General features: G+C 35.3%; 1 protein-coding gene across 7 annotated transcripts in view; it reads left to right on the top strand.

Moving 5' to 3' along the window:
- Positions 1-14,777, top strand: part of LOC149080478 (regulator of G protein signaling 12-like) — a 290,792-nt gene that overhangs the window by 105,881 nt on the left and 170,134 nt on the right. The gene's annotated exons all lie outside the window — the stretch shown is intronic.

The following is a 14,777-nucleotide window of genomic DNA, read 5'->3' on the forward strand; positions in this document are numbered from 1 at the left end:
CAACATGCCTAAAAAAATTTAAAACCATGTAGTTCAGCAGTAAAATCAGCTGTGCATGGAATAGTGTATTTATCTTTAATGTTTGTGCATTTGAAGCACAACAATCTTCTACAGGTTTCCATTCTAAAGTACCCTTTTTGGGAACCATATGAAAAAAAATAATAGTGATGCATAAATACTGCTCAGAGTTCTCAAATGCCCCAGTTGCATCGTTATGAAATTCAGATTTTTCTATTTTCAATATGTGTGAAGCTAACTTACCAGGTTTTGCCACTATAGGGGGTCCTTTTGTGGATATGTGATGAGGAGTGTTATGCTTCACTGTTTGGTTTGAATTGGGCAATTTTGTGCTAGAAGGAAATTGCTTAAGAAGACACAAATACATTATATAAATACAGTCAATGCTTGTTATAACAGCTCCACATTATAGCAATCATTCCATTATAACAACCGGTAGGATAAGTCCCAAACGTTTTCATATAATGATTATTATATATGTTTTCCTTTCAACGACCCTCCCAATATAACGTCCATTTTTGATGGAACAATGGTGGTCGTTTTATATTGAACGTCGACTGTATATAACTATAAATTGTGTATCATTAGATATAGTTTTCACTGAATGTATATGTAACATATGCTTGGCCCTCCCTCTTTCCGGCGGAGAAGTCCTTGTCTAATCATTTGCATCCAAAGGATCAGGAAATGCTAAAGGCACTTTACTATCATTCAGATTATAACTGCAAGAATGTCTGGGTTTTACTTGGTCTGTAACTGGGTTTTCAAGTCCTTGAGACGTTTAGGCTTCAGATCAGGTATCAAAAATCTGCTCCAAGAATCGGTGCACTAACGTTGGCAATTAGGAACGTCAGAATAAATTGTCTTATGTTAAAATCAAGAGAAAGGGTTCTCTTTGACCCTAAACATTCATAGTAGGAAAATTCAGGACAAAAAGAGTTTGTTCTGTGGAGAATTATTATTTTTTTAAATTGTTAGCTTAAAGTAGAGACGTCAGAGCAGTATCAACCAGCTGCTGCAGTGGTGATTGAGTGGTCATAGTGACGGACTTGCATTGCGAGGTACCTGGTTCAAACCCCACCATCACCACAATGGTGGTTGGCTAAAGTTGGTTTTCTGTGGTTCTCTCTCAACTTCAAGGCACGAATGCCAGCCGATCTCCCCTTTAAAAAGTATCGCCTCAGAGAGCAACAGACCTACAAACAGTGCAAATGTAATTCAATCATTACACTTCACTTCTGAAATATAGATGGCAGAACTGAAAAATCGGACAAAACACTAGATAAGCACTCAGACTGTTAGGTACACACACTTACACTTCCGGCACAACTCAATAGGTAGTAAATTGCCCATAGATGGCGATAGACCTGAGTTCTTGGTTTGAAAGAAAGTAAGTATCAACCAGGAAAATGATGCGTTAGTTTTTACATCTCTAGTGGAAAGGCACCATGAAACTTGCGGCAAAGAATTAATCACCTCTATTCTCTGCTGCTCTTGTTTCCCTTACACGAACATGGTTTTAAATGTATTTTTCATCTTGACACTTGTTACGAAATACAAATAAATACAAATACAACCCACAACAGGCAAAATGCCCAACGAGGTGGCTAAAGTGTCAATGGTACTATCAAATGATTGAGTTTCGGAAATTTCTTTTATTCGCAAGAGTTCCCTGAAATAGTGATTGGCTATCTGAGAAGGAGAGTTCATTGATTCTTTAGTGTAGTTTTTAATTTTCTGGAGAACTTTCTGGTTGCTAGATTATTTGGCATTGGGAACTGCATAATTCTCAATAGGGGTTGGAGTAGCTTCCAGAATTTAATCATAAATTTTCACAGCTTTGTCCATAGTGGGAAATAGACTTGAAAGTCTGGGGGGGGGGGGCACGATGATGATGTCAATTCATATATACACATAGCCTATACGTTAGATCAGTGGACTCCAACTTTGATGCTGGGGGATGCAATGCCTCCCCACTGTATCTCTGCCCATGGCTTTGTCCAGCATTAAATTGCATGCTGATGCCAAGGTGGATTGAAAAGATGCTGGTAGGCTCTATAAAAATGGTGTTATCAAATTTTCAGGCACATTTCCTGATTCTTCATTGCGTTTCAAATACATCATAACAATTCGGAGGGTTTGTGATTTCCCGATCCTTCTCCTGATAAAAGCAATCTGATGTCTGATTGGGATGATATCCCGACTGCTGTGATCTATTTTGTTAATATAGATGGCAGCATCTAATAAATCTATTCTTCGCTTGTTTATAATGTTCTAATAATTTGAGATTACCATCTGTTCTGCTTCTGTCTCTTGCTCTCTTGAGTATTCACAACCATGTAGCCGATGCGTTAACATCTATTTCTTTCATGCTTCTTCTTTTATCATGTGTATATATGTATTAAATGCAAAATAATTCAAAGAGTGTGCTTCATCTTCTATCGTCTTCCACTCAAATGTACGAGTTTCATGGCACTGGTATTTATATTGATGTTTATAAAATTCTAACATGGCAACAATTGGGTCTATGGCAGAGTTCGGTATCTCAAATTTGAGATGAAAGAACTCAACGGAAGTTACTGGCAGAGCCAAAATTGAATTTTGACGATGCTGTTGCCAAGTGCCTTGCAGCTGAAATTGCATTTTCACAATCAAAACAAATTCATTGTCAAAATTCTCAAGTTTCTAATTTGGGAACTTCTGATTTAGTTGATCAAGTAAAGTGTAAAAAGAAATTAGTTCAAAACAAGAATTTGTTTCAAAAGATGACTTTTCTAATAATACGTTGTAGTTACGTATGTTTTGGTTGTGGTGGATAACATGATTGTTCTAATTGTCATTTCAGCGACTTGCAGGCACTGTGGCAAGAAAGGGCTTATACAAACTGTATGCAAGGCCAATGGTGGAGATAGGGGTGGGGGACATTGCTCCCCCCACCGCCAAAGTTGGAGTCATCTGATCTAATGTATATGTGTATATATGAATTTACATCATATCGTGCCCCCTCCCAGACTTCAAGTCTATCTTCGCCTATGCCTAGAATTTAAAAAAAATGCTATAAAAATGAAGCATACACACATAATACACATGAAATTAAAACCAAAAATGAATAGAAACAAAAATGAATAGAAGATTAGAAACACTTTTGTGAAGTTGCGGGATTTTAAAGGAAATTTAATTTCACTTCTAGGTTCATGCATTGTTGAAGTACAATTTAGGAACAAGAAAGTCAGATTAGAACTTCTAATTTCAAAATGCAAGTGCGCAAATATTTTGAGTTTCTCATGGTTTGAGCCTTTGGGTATTTCATTGAATGGAGTTAAAAAGCTGAATCTTATCCTGTGGATTTTTAAATACAAAAGCACAGTGAGTTTTTGATGCTGGATTAGGTGCATTTGCGGGACTTGTCATGTTTTCACCTCTAGAGATCTCCTCAGTTTCCTCCCATTCGACTCATGGCTAGAAATGTTCCACTTGCAATGAAACCAAAAATCGAGATTGCTTTGAAAAAACTTGAGGATGAACCTATATGATGTTATTGAACCTATTTTGAACCCCAAGTGATCAACCCCTGTTGTTCCTGCTATTAAACCTTCAGGTGATGTTAGATTATGTGAGGACTATAAGGTAACTTTGAATAAGGCCACGAATACTCACAGCTATCCAATTCCAGCTGTTAATCAGTTACTGTCAAACTTGAAGGGTAGAGGCTATTACTCTAAAATAGATTTAGCTCAAGCTTACTTACAGCTTTGTGTAGACAAAACATCAGCTGAGGCCCAGACAATTATAACTCACAAGGGTGCTTTCAAGATTAACAGATTGCAATATGGTGTGAATGTTGCTCCAGGAATTTTTCAAAATATGATTGAAAATTTAGGAGTAGTTCTATATTTTGATGACGTTTTGATCAGAACTAATTCTCTGGAGCAATTAGCATCAAGATTAGAATGCGTGCTGGAAACACTTGAAAATGTTGGATTATGTGCTAAAAGAGAAATTTCTTTTTGGAGTCACTGAGGTTGAATTTTTATCAATGCTGCGGGTATTCACTCTTCCAATTCGAAAATTGAAGCAATACGTTCAACTCCCATTCCAAAAAATAAACAATAGTTGCGAACATTTTTAGTACTGATAAATTTCTATACTGTTTTCTTAAAGATAAGGCTACAGTTGCAGAAGTGCTGCATAGATTACTGGATCAAAGTGCACCATTCAAATGGTCAAAGATCCATGATGTCTTCTATTCTCTGAAGGAATTGTTTAGTTCAGATTGTGTATTAGTGCCTTTCGATGAAAAGCTTCTCATTGTGTTGGCATATGATGCTTCACCTTTTGGAGATGGTGCGGTTTTGAGTCACATACTGCCTGATGGTTCAGAAGCACCAATAGCGTATGCCTCGAGAACTTCAACTACTACAGAATGGAACTATGTGCAAATCGATAAGAAAGCTTTGGGTATTGTATTTAGAGTAAAAAAGTTTCATCACTTTTTTTCGTCATTTTATGGTCACTCATTCGCTATAGTTTCTGACTACCAACCTCTGTTGAGAATTTTGAATAAAAATAAGCCCACGAGATTTTATCTCTGTGAATGCTAATGTGGAGTTAGGTTCTAAACGCATGATTTTTCGTTAATTCATAAGCTGGGGCAGAAAATTTGTAATGCGGATTCCTAAGCAAAATAACGAATGCAAAAACTCCTGAATCCATGCTGCCATCTCCATTAGAAGTGCTATTCATAGAAGAATTAGATAATCCACTACTTCATGCTGTAGATATTTAAAAAATAACTATATTAGAGATCCAATACTTTCTAGTGTTTAAGTGGGTACTAAATGGTTGGCCTGTTGAGATGAAAAATTTGCAGTTCCGAATTTATTTCACGAAGAGAAATGAATTATCAGTGCATAAAAACTGTTTATTATGGGGGAAATAGAGTAATTATACCAGTTCCATGTCGATATTGAGTTTTAAGTGTGCATGTAATTGCATGTCGTGCATCCAGGCATTGAACGCATGAAAGTTCTTGCAAGATCTTTCGTATGGTGGCCAGGCATGAATGCTGATATTGAGAACTATGTAAGACCATGTGCAAACAGTCAACTGACAAGGCATGCACCCCCCAGAGTTTCAATCCATCCGTGGAAAATAACGACCAAGCCTTTGTTCAGAATTCACATAGATTTCGCTGGACCATTTTAAGGACAAAACTAATTGATTCTGATTGACTCTTACTCCAAATAGACTAAAGTATGACGAATAACATCAACTACTGCCACTGAAACCATCAATGTGCTGTGCGAGATTTTCGCCACTCATGGTTTGCCAGATGTTGTAGTTTCTGATAATGGACCTCAGTTCACATCTAATGATTTTCACTATTTCCTGGAAAGCAATGGTATTCGTCAAGCACTGATTGTTCCTTACAGACCATGTGCAAATGGTCAAGCAGAATCCAGTAGCACGTGGATATAGAACGGCATAGAGATTTGGATACCGTTTGATGTTGTTTGCTGGTATCATTCAACGTAGAAATGGCATAAATTTATCTGCGTAGTTCGATGTAGAGTATCCGGTGCCGATCTATATCTGATCCGACATCGTTTACCGATATCATTCTACATAAAAATAGCATATGTTTGTTGACGTTGTTTGACATTTACGATTATGTTATTACAATATAAAACATGTCAACACAGTTCTATTTCAAGAAGTCAGCCATTTCTTTATCCTTTCGGCACACTTAAATTCAAATAAAATAGAAAAAGCAATTTTTTTTATGATTTAGTCATTATAATTGGTCATGAAAAAATTAAACTCTTACCCATTCTGCTGTTAATTTAACGTTAAATCTGAATAAGTTAATACAGTGTCTGCTTTGCTAGGTTGAATTTTGGGCAGGCATAGGGTTTAAATATCTTCTTGTAAAATTTATTATTTGTAATAGATTTCTGTATTCCATAGTATCAAGTGCAGAAAAGATTCCTTTCCACAAATATAATAACGAGAACAGAAGTATTTCTGTCTTTTTTTTTTTTTTTGTGTAATTCTTGAAAATTCTTCCATTAAGTGATAACAGAAATGATCCATGGCCAATATTTTAACTATTGTTTTCTCAATTGCTCAGTTTCCCCTCTTACACATGCACATCTAATTTGAAAAAAAAAAATTCTCGTACTTAAGTACTCAGATACTGTATAATCAATATCTGCAGTTTCAGACTTATTTTAAAAATTAATCTGATAATTTCTTTAATCATTTTTTATGGCACAACTACAATTCTCATGGGTTGAATAACTCATTCTAATAATTCTCATGGGTTGAATAACTTGATGCATAAGTAAAGTTCTAGTTAAGTTCACAGAATTCAGTTTATGAATACTACTACACAAAACACTTAAGTGTTCTGAACGTAAAAAATAGAACTTTATTGTTTTCTCCATATACTGCCAATAACTGTAGTGGGCCAGTTCAAAATATTTAATCAGTTATTTTTAATATTTGAAGTAATTATTTGTATGATAATTTTTTTTATTATAATTCAAACTCATCTGTTATTGTTACTAGATCAAATTTTGACTGCTAAGAATTATATAAATAAAATAATATTTACTGTCCATGTACCAGTAATGGGCCACCCAGATATTGAATGAAAACAATGAAATATATGTATTAGGCTTGACAGAACTAAGAAAGAAACATCAATGTAAAATATAAGTGGAATATGTCTCGGCCATAATAATTTAAAATGAAAATTTGACTTTCTCATGTTTTTTCAGAGGTGATTTTTTTCTATCCAAAGAATAAATAATGTCTGCTCTTCCAATTTGAACTGTGGAAATAATGCAATAATATCTGGACATATTATGTGAAGTACATAATTTTATACATGAACCAAACACCTATTATTTCCTGTCAATCTCAAACCTTGAGAATTTTTTTTTTCTTTTATTTCTTGAAACACTAATATGATTGTATGTATTTTTGAGCATTTCTTTTTAAATTTAAAAGTGACAAGCACATGAAGCTACTTTAATTTTTATTTTGAGTTGTTTTATTTTTTATTTATTCTTATTTTCTTTTCCAATTCTTGTTTGTTCTGTTTTCTAAGCTTCATTTTTTATTTTATATTTAAGCATTTGAGAAGTTGCTTCTGCAGGAATTTAGTCTCATTCTTTCTTCATCTTAATATCTGCATATGTGGTTACAATTCGGGTAAGATGATTATACAAGATGACAGAGACAAATGTAAGTCCATAGAACTGCATGGTCAGCAAGAATCGCATGCCAGCGAAAAATTTCAGCAATCTTATATTTCAGACAAAACCTATAAAATATTGAAAATATATTAGTTAAGAGAATATTGTGATAAAAGCTTACATTAGACACATATTTTAGGATTATGAATCGTATAAGTGCAATTTTCCACTAACTCAACCCGCAACAATATTTCACGAAATCTTGCTAATATTAAATAGGTATATATTAAAATGTTGAGCTGGAGTCCCACCAATATTTTTGGTAACTTTATGCCTATGGAGTGAAAAATTCACTCTAACATTACAATAATCTCAGACATGAACCCAATCACATGAATACCACAAAAAAATAATATCTACTGATACAACTGTACTGGAACAGGGATGTTGGAAATGTTTTATACCAGTGGGTGCTCATCTTGAGCTTCATGTTAAACAAAGCAGATATCTGGATTGATTTGAATTTTTCAAAGTGACAGAAATTCACTGGATTCTTCTCTGCAGAACTAATTCAGTTTTATTTTGATTCTATGAGGCAAAATGTAGTAAAAAAATTAGGAACTATGTGTGTGTGTATAAGCATGTATTCAGCTTGAATTCTACACAATGTCAAAATTTAAAGCAATATTTTGTTCATTTAATACAATAACTTTGTTTCTAGGAATTGTCTACTCTAAAAAATGTTATTTGATGATTAATTTTCATTCTAAATTTTTCAAAACATGGTTTTTTGAAACAAATATTAATATATAATATCCACACAGTCATGTTTTCAAAAACATAAACATAGTTGATGCAGGAAATACTGAACTTGAAAAAAAAACACATTTATACTGTACTTATGACTATTCTTTAAATTGTAGCCTGAAATTTCAGTGGGTACCTTATTTATAGTATAGCAGGGAAGTTTATAGAAGTTACATATAAAATACAATCTTCTCTACTCATGGCCTCACAGAATGGATTTTAATTGATATTCAAATGTACTTATTTTATTGTAAATCAGGGTGTCCACCAACACGGTAAAGTCATGAAGTTCCGGAAAAGTCACAGAATAGGAAAAGGGTCATGGAAGTCCCGAAAAAGTCACAATTTGAGTGAAGATCACAGATTTTTTTTGTTCTCCAGAGATCTTTTTGTTTTCTATTTTTTTCCTTAAAATCTAGGCTTTGGAGAAAAGCTGTGGCATTCAATATTTATTTCATTTTCTCTCAGGTCTTTTATTCATTTTTTTCTTGCCCAGGAGGGATGGACAGGTGAGTAGCAACAGAAAGAACAATGCCAATATGTAGCCACCCTACATTGGGGCAGACATTATGTGGGTGGGGCCAAAAGCTATTTAGACTAGATAAACAAAATAGAACTTTTCTTTCTTTGTTTGTCCGGAACTTTCAACATCTAATATTCCCCCTAAAGCAGTGCTCTCAGGATCACGTGATAATCCCTAGAAGAGGAGGGGGACTTTAATAGACTACAGCAGTAGGGAGTCAATATTGTTCCCAATATTGTCCCTTTTGGGACAATATTGGTTTTCCATAGAAAGGACATGATCTTCCCCCCACATCTTGGAGCAGGGCTGTTGGATCTTTGGCAGATCTGCAAGTCAGTTTTCACTGCGGGGAGGCCTCTGCAGTAAATTTATTGCATGAAGAAACAATGATGGTGATTGTCCCATGCCTTAGGGCGGCAGCCATATCAGCCCCATCCTTGTGAGGCACCAATTTTTTCCCCTGCGAAAGAATTTTTTTTTAGTTATCTATTTTTTATTTTTATATTTTGATCACGTTGATCTTTACCAACTAGCTGTAGCGAACGATGAAATCATACAATATACGTATGCAACAGAACGAGAGACTTCAAGAAAAGACAGACATCAGACTCGTTTGCCATCAATTGTGTTGCGACATATCTTTTAGACCGAATTTAAAGGAGTACCACAGTTCTCCTGAAAGTGTGCATCTGGGCTCCTAGGAGTGTTGTGGCGAGCTCAAAATATGGATTTGTGCGCACAAAACTTATGCTTTAAAGGAAAACTGCCAAACTTCTTGGGAAGCCGCCAATGAATCATGAATTAGGCAAGACAGGCAGCTGACAAGAGAACCATTTGGAATACAGTAACAAGCTTGCGGTCTAGACCATAGGTCTTTAACCTTTTTCCAGTCACGAGCACTGCCTGTACCCATCATCAAAAGAAGTACTCTTACGTTATGTTTGACATACGAATGCATGAAATCCAAATGATTTTAATAATTTAATGGAATGCAATTTTCACAAGGTATTTAAATGAAAGGTTGATCATGTGCTCGCGAGCACCAAATTACACATGAGCATCAAGCACTTTGGGTGCTTGCAAGCAACGAATTGAAGATGTCTGATCTAGACGGACACCTAAGCATGACGATAGAGCAGATAACAAGCTTCCAATATTGGAGTTCAAAAAATGTGAATAAGAAAAGGTGAATCCGTCCTGGAAAGTGGGAAATCCGTCCTTTAAAAGGGCCCTTGGTTGGTCTAGTGCAGTGTTCCTCAACTGCCGGGCCCTGGCATCCTTCAAACTGGGCCATGAGTGGTTTATTGCTTCATTTTTACCTATTTATTTTCCATTAATCTTGTGTATGCTCAGGACTACCAGCCAATCAAGAAACAGAAATCAACTCTGCCGCGGGATTCCAAGGGTTGTAAAACACTGGTCTAGTGGCCCCACATCTTGCAGTAGGGCCCCCTTAAGCTGAGATCTTTGGCAGGCTCAGGCTAAATTTTTCACAGGCCCTGCATAGTAGATTTATAGTGTGAAGAAACAAAAATGAGAATTATCTCATTTAGAGCCCTGGGACTGGATCAGCCCTCTACTGTGCTTCCCTCAGAATTGGAAAATCGGTTGGACTATGTTTGTACCCTTAAACGATGGTTTTGGCTCTAATATATAAGAAACATTTCTTCTTTTTTTTTGTTTTACCTGCGCCAATACGTTTTGCCTGCACGTGTTAATGCAATCAGTAAAGAAATTGGCTCATTCGTGCACATTCTATTAAGACAGCATTTTCTTCTGATGCTCATTCCATGGTGATGAGCATGGTGATCTGCAAACTGTTGATTTCGAAAGTCGCACCGATCATTGAACCGACTGAACAAATTGCTCAATCAATCACACTTTGCTCCATTCAATGTTGTTGGGGTCTTTTGCTGTGTTTTGAGCCTACTATTGCTATGCGTCACAGCGCAACGCTGCTGTTGTGCATACTGCTTAATATCGATCAATAGTGTGTTCGGTAGTTTTGCATTCGCAGGACGCTTTTTTAACTAGCGCGGGTGCACCCACGGATCTTGCTTTGGAAAGTTTTGTCTTAGGTCTAAAGGCTTAGGTGATTTCGCAAAGTTGATTGAAGCCATGGGTGGGGATACAGGGAGGGCAATGAAGACGATCGCTGTCTCCTCCCCCCCCCCCATCAAAAAATTATTGGCGTAGGCCGAAGAGCAAAAGGTGGACATCAGCCCCCCACCTTGTTAGGGAAACAACCTGTATCCACTTATGCTTTTGCGGGGGAAGAAGGCTTATGTGGCTTGATCCCTGAGGGTCCAGTTTCTATGGGGTGTTGTATTTAAATCAACTTTAAATTTAAACGTTTTAAAAATTAAAAATAAAATTCTGGTATTTTTTGTTAAATTACTTTCATTTCCCCCTTCATTAAGACCCTCTATTTTATTAATGTATAATTATGTACATGGGTTTTGGGTCAATAAAAAAAACAATGGGATTGTTGTCATACATGCAGCTCTTATGAAAATATTCTTTATATTCAACATGAGATACGACTAATAAGTGTTGAATATATTTGTTTTTATGATATTATCAATCTTCATTATTTTTGGAGTGCTTAACATAGGTACAATAAACTTTGCTTGACAAAATCAATGTATTTCTACCACTTTGTCTTGAACATTTACTTCAAATCTCTGCATTTTCAAAAGATGGTTTAGCAGTGATAGTCTGGATTGAAACACTAAATCGTGAAATATTTTTTGCGGGTTATGTTTGAACAGTTCATTAAAAGTTTCTAATGTCACTGTTGAATGTACAGCCAATTTGGAATACAGAATCGGAGATGATCAAACAGTGAATATAAGAAATATTTGCTGCTCTTGCTTCTCTGTTAATTGTGCTGTACTGGCTCAAAGAGTTAAAAAAAACACACCTGTTGGAACATACTATACGAACCTAGGTCTGTAAATCAAATTTGTACTAGTTAAAAAAAGTTTGAGTACATTTTGTATACTGTCATTCATAGCATAACATGAATGAAAAATGCACTAGAATGTGGATGGGACAAATTCTATCAAACTTTGTGTTACTTCATTATTATTTTTTTTCCTTTGAATGTGAAAACCTTTTTCTGTTTGGAATTTTTTTCCTGCTTGAATTGATTTTAAGATAGGTTGTGAAAAGCAATGTGAGGGAAAGGCATTGCAACTGTTACTTATAAATGACTTAATATAATTACTCTCTCACACATAGTTGTTGATAAACTTGATAAGTTATTTAAAACTTTTCTGGTTGGCAGAATGAGTTTGATTTGATTATTTCACACTTATGTAAAAAAGAAGCAATTTCGAAGAGTTCCATTGAAATGCAAAGTTTAGTAAAAACTAAGTTCAATTTCAATTCATTCAATTTGGTGATGATCAAAATTCATTGTCCATTTGGTCTCTTTCTAAAAATATGGTCACTATTTAAAAATATTTTGGTCACTATTTAAAAATATTTTGGTCACTATTTAAAAATATTTTGGTCACTATTTAAAAATATTTTGGTCACTATTTGGTCACTTTTTAAACATTTTGGTCACTATTTTCACAAGTTTTCAGGCCATGATCCGTGCTGAGCCCTAAAATAGGAATTAGTGTCCCATACTTATGTATAGTGTAATGAAAATACTGCAAATATTGATAGTATTATCCCCATATTGGTGAAAATGGACATAGTGCCCTTTACAATACCGGTATACAGATCCACATACTGAGAAGAATAATATTATATACTGCATATATATGGATATGTGTATTATAGAAAATTACCATTATTATTGTATTATACAAATTTATCTTTTTTAACCATGTTTGCATCATGGTAGTTTAACATTAGTTTCAGCAGATTAGAACACATGATGAAATTTTTTTTAATGCCAATCAAGTAGAGAAATTAATTGCTTCTCCCAGGCTTATAGATAATTATTATTAGTCTATCTAACGCAAAACTTCTGACTAGTTTATAACAGATTGTGCGGAAAAATTATCAATCGCCTTTTTAATATATTGTTTCAATTTATTTAGAACTAGCTATAATACCTGGTTCTGCCCGGGTTTTCTTCAATTGTTGGGAGGATCAAAAAAGTGGCAAACCATTATAAACACATAAATTTATACATAATGCTGGCAGCAGTAAAGAAGTGACAAACCACTGTAAAGGCACATGCATGTCAAAAACGCATTGCTAGAGAACGACGGTAAAACAAAAGTAAACATTCCGAAAGTGATTGTGGAGGCCCAGGAATTATTGTTGCCCAACATTTTTTTGCCCATTTTGGGGCATTTGCCCAGCAGCTCTGATGAACTTTTAAAGTAGCCTATCATTCAACTCTGGTCCCATTTGGTATATGTGCAAAATTTGGCGACGATCAATCTAAAATTGTAGATTTGTATATAGAACATACACACACACAGGAAGAAACCAATTTTATTAAGAAATTCCAATGGTACTAAAAATTTTTACCCAAAAACAAATTACTGAAACATTGCTTCTGCCATCGGATTTGAACCACGCTGTCAAAACCTTGGAAACGGCGCAATACACTACCGATTTATCGGAAGCGACAGAATATGGCTTTGCAAGTAGCCACTTACTTTACATTGACAGCTGATGAGGCAACTGACGAAGCACAAAGAACACAGTTGGGTTTGATAGTGCATTACAAGATAGCTGGAAGTCAGCTCGGACAAGAGTTCCTCAGTCTTGTGAACCTAACTGCGACAAATGTAGAATCTGTTACATCTGCCATTGAGAAGTTGTTGATAGCAAAAGCGATTCCAATCACTAAATTGCTGTTTTTCGCTTTGGATGGATGAGTGGAGAAATATCAGGTGTACAAAGTCGTATATGACACTTGGCACCTCATTCTATTTATGTCAACTGCAGAAATCATAGACTAGCTTTAGTTTTTGTACATTTAATAAAAAATGCCCATTCTACAAGCTGTGGATGCCGTTCTCATAAGCTTATGGAAGCTCTTTTACTACAGCCCAAAGAAACAGCAAGTGTTTTTAGATATTCAGCAAGATGTGTATGGTGTAGATGTTTTGAAAATGTCGAGTGTTTTGATTACCCATTGGTTATCTCATGGACTTGCATGCCAATGAGTGATAGTTAGGTTCCAACAATTGATTGAAATGCTCGATAATCTTCTCAAAGTCTCGGGAGCCTGAATTGATGGGGATCAGAGAGCAACTTGTGAATACAGGTGTTCTAAGTTATAAATATATTTAGCTTGTGGCTTCAGGGCTCTACAATCATGTTTAGCTCTATGAATGCAAAGGTTCTAGTTTGCCAGGAAATTGAAGTGCTTGCAAATGATTTACATACAGGAGAACATTTCAAGCAGTGTAAAGATCTGTTGTGCTTCTCCCAAGAATGCGCTGAACTTAGTAGGAAAAAACGAAGCAAGAAAAAGTATGGAATTATGCAGACAGCATAATCCAGGAATTTAAGGAAAACTTTGTTCTCAATTTTATTTGTGATTTTCAGGAAGAAATATTGGTTGCATTTAGTGTGAAAACAATATTAAATGCCTTTGATATATTTCACACAGTGAATTAAAGACAGTGGAGACTTCTGAAGAATGCCTGGATGTATTATTGTCATTTTATGGTGGAAAGCAGCAAAATGAATTTCAGGGGACTGCGAAAATATCGCAACCTATACTGAATGCATCTGAAGATATGATGGAAAAGAATGGGTTTGATAAAAAGATATCTCTTGCAAAATTGTCTTTTGAGAGACAAAAGAATAATGAAGCAAGTGCATTTCGCTGTGAAGGCAAGAAATATGAGGCCAAAAAAACACTGGAGAAAACAATTTCTCGAAATGATGTTTTGAAAATTATGGAGAATGATGCAAACATCTGGACTGCTTGTCCTAATTTAATGAGGTTATTATCAGTATGCACTATTGTACCTTCATCAACAGCATCTGTCGAGAGACTTTTTTCTCAAATGAATCTTGTGTGCACCGATTTAAGATCAAAATTGTCACTAACCACTCTCGACAAACATATTCGGATCGTACTCAATGGACCTGACATACTTACAGATATTGAATGCCTTTCAATCATTGATATTTTCGAATTGGCTGGAGATAGACGTATAAGGATATGAGTGCTGGTATGTTTTTATATTTTTCAGTAAACTTAGCAATTCTCACTTTAACTTGAAACTCAATTTGATTTC

Source organism: Pholcus phalangioides, unplaced genomic scaffold (genome assembly GCF_987345545.1).
Source record: "Pholcus phalangioides strain wild (caught in Gottingen) unplaced genomic scaffold, Ppha-v1.0 ptg000011l_1, whole genome shotgun sequence".
Lineage (NCBI taxonomy): Eukaryota > Metazoa > Arthropoda > Arachnida > Araneae > Pholcidae > Pholcus > Pholcus phalangioides.